General features: G+C 41.1%; 1 long non-coding RNA gene across 1 annotated transcript; it reads right to left on the bottom strand.

Annotated features, from left to right (window-relative positions):
* Positions 1-830: 830 nt before the first annotated feature.
* LOC106738045 (uncharacterized) lies at positions 831-4934 on the bottom strand. Its single transcript, XR_001374055.3, has 2 exons — positions 4860-4934; positions 831-1006 (listed from the first exon to the last, which is right to left on the bottom strand). It is a non-coding gene; the product is annotated as an uncharacterized LOC106738045 (long non-coding RNA).
* Between the last annotated feature and the right edge of the window lie 1759 nt (positions 4935-6693).

Raw genomic sequence — 6693 nt, 5'->3', positions numbered from 1 at the left:
CTTTCCAACCCTCGGTTCTCATCGACCACCAGTTCCCCGTCCCCCATTCCCCGTCGAACCTAGTTTAAAGCTCTTCAGAGGAGATCAGCCAACCTGTGGGAGAACAGATGCTTACCTCTAGGTTCTTACAAGCTAGAGCTACAGGGGAGGTCAAACAGCAGCTAGTTCAAGCCCCAAAGAGTGGCAGCACCCAAGTACCCATCCAAGTACTAGCCAGGCATATGACTAGGTTCAGAGATTAGCTGCACAGAATACAGTATGGAAAATGGAAGGAAATTGTGGATGTGGGAAGGATCCTTAGAGAGCTGAAAGAGAATAAGCTTTCAGGGAACGCAACCGCCAAAGATTAGAGTATAAACAAAACAGGGAATCTGCTCGGTGGTTAGAGCACATGTCAAGAAGGCAGAACCCATGGGTTGGTCTCTTTGATAATAAGACTCATCTCTGGCAGCAGGGCAAGGAACGGCAGCATTCACTCTTGCGGCTGCCTGAGATGCTGCATTGGTTCAGGGAGCTGGGAGGATTAATGCCACCATTGCTTGCCTTACTGCTGCTGAAAAAATCCCAATGGGGCCCTGTACCCAGGAATTCAGTGTCATTAATCCCTGTGGTTCCCTGACAAACTCTGTCAGCTCAGGGAGCTGCAGAGAATAATGCTGCCGGTGCTCATCCCACCAACAAGTCATTCCCTTCCCCTCTACCCCCACCCATGCCACCCCAATATATATACACATACATATATCTTCTCTCTCTATACAGGGTCTTCATAAAGTCCTTGTGCACTTTTAAACTTTAATAACTTAGGTGTTAGGTATGATAGAAATAATCTGTAAACGGCATTTAAAAGCAAATTTATTCAAGTTTTAGGACAACTAGAGTACACAATTTTAGACTTCAACATAACCACCGTTTTCTTCTCACAGCTGATATGGACTTCAGTTCTGCTAGCCATAGGACACAATTTACCTTCTTGTCTCCAGTAGCCATTTTTCATTTGTCAAAGGATCTGAAATAATAATAAATTCATTATTACTTATGAAGGCTACCATTGTGTACACTAGTTGTCCTAAAACATTAATAAATTTGCTTTTAAGTGCCGTTTACTGATTGTTTCTACCATACCTACAACCTAAGTTATTAAAGTTTAGAAGTGCACAAGGACTTTATGAAGACCCTGTATATATGGAGGGGCAGTATGGACCACATGTGTCCTAATACAGTGGTTCTCAACCTTTCTGGGTTTGAGGCACCCTTCACTGGACTCAAGACATTGCTCCATAACTTTTGTGAATTGAGTACGCTCCATATCAAAAACAAATGTCTATATTAAATGATTGCCTCCTTGCAGAGAGGCTGTGCAGTAGGGGTGGTGGATCAATCCTGAGCCTGCACTTACTTACCTGTTTAGCATATCTGCTTGCCTCCTCACATGGCACTATCTCCTCACACCTCAAGGTACCCTTCAGAGGAGCTGGTGTCACCCTGCTTGAGAATCACTGCTATAATATATGGAACATCCTATTCAGATGCTTAAAGTTTAATTTCTACTTAAGGCTTGAACAAAATACAGCTTTTCTTTCTGTGCCTCAAAGTGTCCACCTGTAAAATGGTGATAATTATAATAATTCCATCCTTAGTCTGAGTTATTTTATAACCACTTGGGAGCAGGATCTGTCTTTCATTTTTTGTTTCTGCAGAGCCTGGTACAGTGGGCTCCAATCTCAAGTGAGGATGAAAGGTCATCCTGTAATACAGAAAACAGGGGCAGGCGCTACCATTCCATGTTAATGTTTTGGTCCTTTTTTTCCTTCGCTGCTGCAGTAGTGGTGTAGATATTTAATTTAGCTCATGGGCCCAGAGGGACAACCGTCCATCTTCAGATCCCTCTGTGCAAAAATGAGGTGTATTTCCTACCTATGGGGACTTTTTACCATCTTGTACCACTTGTACACTTTTCCCAGAGCTTGATGAAGGGACTTTGATCCCGAAAGCTTGCAGAAAGGGACAATTTTCTTGCCATTTTCCAGTTGGTCTAATAAAAGGTATCATTTTGGAACCAAGAGTTCTAGTTTTTTGTATGTCTTAGAGAAGTAACTTCATTCACCCAAAACTTCTTTCCTCCCTCCTGCTCGGTTGCTTTAAACTAGCGAGATGTGAAACTCATCAGTTTCGGTTCACAGAACATCAAGAAAACATTCTTAGATTGTGATTTGCATGGAGCCACATTCTCAGGGCTTTGCTTGGAGTTTCAAATTCAAAGAAACTTAATCATCATCATCAAAACGGGTAAAATTATGGCTTCACTGAAGTCAATGGAAGTGTTTATGTTAAACCTTAAATTGGCCAAAATTTGCTAAAAATTGGGCCCAGGCTGCCAGGCAGATTTACACATTTTGGGGCACTTCTCTGCAAATCCTTTCATACTAATGCTGAAAAGATAGAAGAGTTGCCTTATAAAAGAGTTCTACAGAAATTATCAAGACTAAAACCCATAGAGAAATAGAACTGGGCCCTATGGAAATTACACTGAAATGAGCAGAATTTCCTAGAGTTTGATAGAGAACCTATCTACAAGTCTTGTGAATCCTGTTGTTATTCTGAAGCAGAGATTAATTTATCTAAAAATGTCTAGAGGGTGGCTCATATATGTTGATATCACGCTACGGTCTAGAGGCTCCAACTAAGATTAAGACCCATCCTGCTAGCTGCTATATAAACACAAAGAAGTAAAACAGTCTTGGCCACCCAAAAATTGATTGGACAAAAAAGTCCTATACAATGTTGTAACTGTTTTCTTAGGGTTTGTATTGACTACATGGTTGGGCGGAGCTTCCACGACAGAAAGTATTCAAAGTTACATTTTCTTAATGCTTACCTTTTAAAATATTTTGTTTTTTATTTTTTTTAAACTAGCTCAACATTTTCACAAATCTTTACACAGTTGTACCTAAATGTCTGAAGGCAGTTTCACAAAACGTTGCACGGCAGAAACATTAATTTTGAGCTGAGAGTGAACCTATCAGCCTATGAAATGTTTATTATAGCAGATGAAGTCATTATTTGTAGGTGATCTCAAGATGACAGGTTTCACTCTAACTAGTACCATAGTGTCACCACTACTCTTGACATCAGTCTTTTTCCTTGCTCAAAAATAACCCCTTTTTCCTTTTCTTAAAAGAAGGTGAGCAATTAATAATCTGTAGGTGATATGAAAAAAGCCCAAGTTCACGTTTTTCCTTACAGTATATATTTCTTTCCAGTAAAGAAACACTATTTTCCAAAGCCCCCCTTAATATGAGGTGTCTTCAAAAGAACTGACGTCTTCAGCAACGGAAAATCAGCCACCGTGACAAGGAGATCCCCATGGTATAAATTATGAGAAACAAAAGCCCTGGGGTGGTTGATCTCCCTCTTTCTCCACTGTTACCCCTACTCATATAGTGAGAACTGTGGTAAAAATTAAAAGAACAGTTCTGTTTTCTACCAAAAGACTTTGAACCGACTTCAATCCTTCCTGTGTAAGTTTTCTGATGCATCTTCGAAGCTTTGTACTTTCTGAACCACAGAAATGTGCCTACACACTTGGTTTCCTGTCATTATGTTTCAAATTCAGGGTTTTTTTTTTACATAATCTGAGTGATCAGAAGCCTAGGGGGTCTAATTCTCCTCTCACTGGCACTCATTTTGCCCCAGTGTAACTGCTGATTTCAGTGGATTTCCTCTTGCTTTATACCCACAAAAACAAAAGGAGAATCAGGCCCCGAGTCCTCAGATGAACCAGCCTACATATAATACTGTTTGTAACTATTCTTATTTCCGATATGCCTCTAAATCTATGTGATGTGGTTTCAGCAAGGAGATAACTGCATGATGTGACATCCCAGCTGGAGCAATATTATTTTGAGCTATCTATTATGAGCAAGTTTCCTCCAACAACTGTGAGTTCACAAAAAGGTGCTTCAAGAGAGATGCGTGTTTTAGCTGAAAGGCTTTATGAAGAGTTTTCTGCATACTGATGTGAAAAGCTCGATTGCTTAATAAAGGTCGAGGGAGGTAATTGTTTCTGTGCTCCCCCCCACATTTCAAAATAAGTGGAATTTACTTTGATATGTGGGCCCTTCCCAAATTAATGCTCTGGAAAAAATGGAAGGGCAGCCACAATCATAAGTGGCTGTGACCCAGGACACTTTTGACATCCTGGGCTAATTCTGAGTGCAGAGCCTCCATCAACTACAGTGCGCAGAAAACGATATGGCCTCACACTTGCAGGTTATAGTTTGTGGGTCAGACTCTCACGTGGCTCCACTGACTTGGATAGACCGATGCCACAATAGCACATAGGGCCAGGTCCCTAGCTGTTGTAGTCATAAGCTTCGTGTCTTCACAGTAGGGGACCAACCATGTCTCACATATTTAAGCAGATCTGATATTGTCCGGTAGACAGAGGAATTCACCCCTGTGAAGCAGGAACTTATGACCCACAGTGGTCCCAGCTATATAAAAATAAAGTTTAAATGGTCAGAGGGTTTGTGCTGGCTTGCTGCAGAAGGATGATTTCCACCCTTTGTGCAATCTTGTACAGAGACAAAGATTAGAAGTTATGCTCATCTGCTATACAGATAGTAAATTATAATGTATTATAACCTGTGCCAAAAGGCCTCTGGGGTTCCTAACAAGGTGTAATTGAAGATCCGAAATAACCAAAAAACTAAAGCAAGATGCCTCAGTTAATCCCTAAAACTAGGAATGAAACCACAAAAACTTCAACATCCTTCCTCTCCATGTGCAGTACAGTCAACAAAACAACTGCATGGAAAGTGAACATTCACATGGGAACCAAATTTGGGAGTGCTACTGACCTGGCAGATGTAGGAGTGGGCAAGATGGAGTTCCACACCAACGTGTGCAAATCCACTGATGTGCACAGATATTCTGTTGGTGTAAAATCAAGACAAAAGCAGAAACAGAGATATTATTCTAAGTTTACCAATTGTAGCTCTGATTATAGTCTCTTCAACAGAGTTACAAAGCCATTTAAAATACAATTCTGTAGCACACTCACTGAATAGTAAGCCAAGTAAATGCTCACAGCCGTCTACATTTTACTTGGTCACTCTTTTTTTTCCCCCTCCATGATGACTTATTCTAATGAAGGACAGGTGAAAAATTGGGCTGGTAACAGGGAAAATCTCTTTTGGTTAGATGTATATAGAACATATCTATATGGCACTGATGTCATAAAGCTGAAGTTGCTTCATTATAGTGGAATAATTTACCCCAGAATGGCTCAGGGGTCAGGCCACTCATCAGAGATGTGGAGAGTCTGGATGGGGGTGTTGGTTGTAGCCATGTTGGTCTAAGGACATAGGCAGACAAGGTTGTTTGGGTGAATCTGATATCTTTTATTAGACAAACTTAAATAGTTTAAATAGTTTTTCCAACTATTTAAGCTGATCTAATAAAAGATATCAGATTCACCCAAACAACCTTGTCTGCCGAGAGTCTGGATGTAAATTCAGAACCGATGCCGACAAACTGGAAGCTCAGTGTCCTCCACCCAAGGTGAGTGCCCTGATGACTACTAGGTACAGGGTCCGTCTCTCTCACTCCAACAATGATTATTTAAAAAGTGAAACCACTCCAACAAGGGACATACTGGAATCGCCAATAGCCTAGAGCTTAGACCACTGCCTCAGAATGGTACTTGAGCTTGGGCCTGCCACATCCCTGGCAAGTACCCAGATCAGTAAGGTGGAGGAACTTGCCTGCTGTCTGACCAGAAAGTCCACACAAGAGGTGAGAACCTTTCCCAACAAAACTCCACTGAAAAACTTCCGTTCCAACAGATCAATCTTATCTGCCAGAAGGGCTTCTTAGAAAGTTTACAACCAGCTGTAGCACACACCTGATCTAAAACCTACAGTTTAAGTCTTTCTACTAAGCTTGGGGGGCTTTTGATCAGACCTAGATTCTTTCATATCATTATTACTAAAAGAGATCATTTTAAGGATGGGTAGAGGGAGTGAGGGATATGACAGAATGGTGTTCCTGAACATGGGCAAGACTGAAATTTTACCAGTTGTTCAGATCAAATTAACAAGGAGTGGGTAGGAAACCATCACAGTGGGTGTATCTACACGAGATGCTAACTATGCATAACAACCTACTAACACTGTGCAGTAACATGCCAGGCAAACCCCATGGTAACACACTACTGCACAGTCGTACTAAGCTACTGCACAGTTAGTGTCCAAAAAAGCCTTTGAGCTGGCACTACTGCACAGTAATGTGAGTAACTGTGCATTGATTTAGTACTTGGTTAACCAAGTACTAAAGTTAATGTGCAGTAACTATGGTTAATGGATGTGTAGACACACCCAGTATGTATAAAAACTGGACATTGTCCTCAATTTTCCTGTTAATTTGGAGGTGACAGTTTAGAAATAGATTAACTTTGAGTCAGTGCAGGGAAGGTAGTGATATCTGGATCACTACTAGTGAGAAGAATGGCTTATTTTCTTCAAGAGCTTTCTCCCCTGCCCTCTCATGGTGAAAGCATGCACGGCTAACAACATAAAAGAGAGGAAGGTTTAATATATAACAAGCAAGTGGATCATTTACATGACACGACCTTTCTGAAAAATTGGGCAAGATGCGGCCTGCAGAGCTTTGAAGACTTCATTCATCCAAGCT

Source organism: Alligator mississippiensis, chromosome 3, assembly GCF_030867095.1.
Source record: "Alligator mississippiensis isolate rAllMis1 chromosome 3, rAllMis1, whole genome shotgun sequence".
Classification (NCBI taxonomy): domain Eukaryota; kingdom Metazoa; phylum Chordata; order Crocodylia; family Alligatoridae; genus Alligator; species Alligator mississippiensis.
The sequence above is the reverse complement of the archived record's forward strand: the minus strand, read 5'-3'. Positions and strand labels throughout refer to the sequence as shown.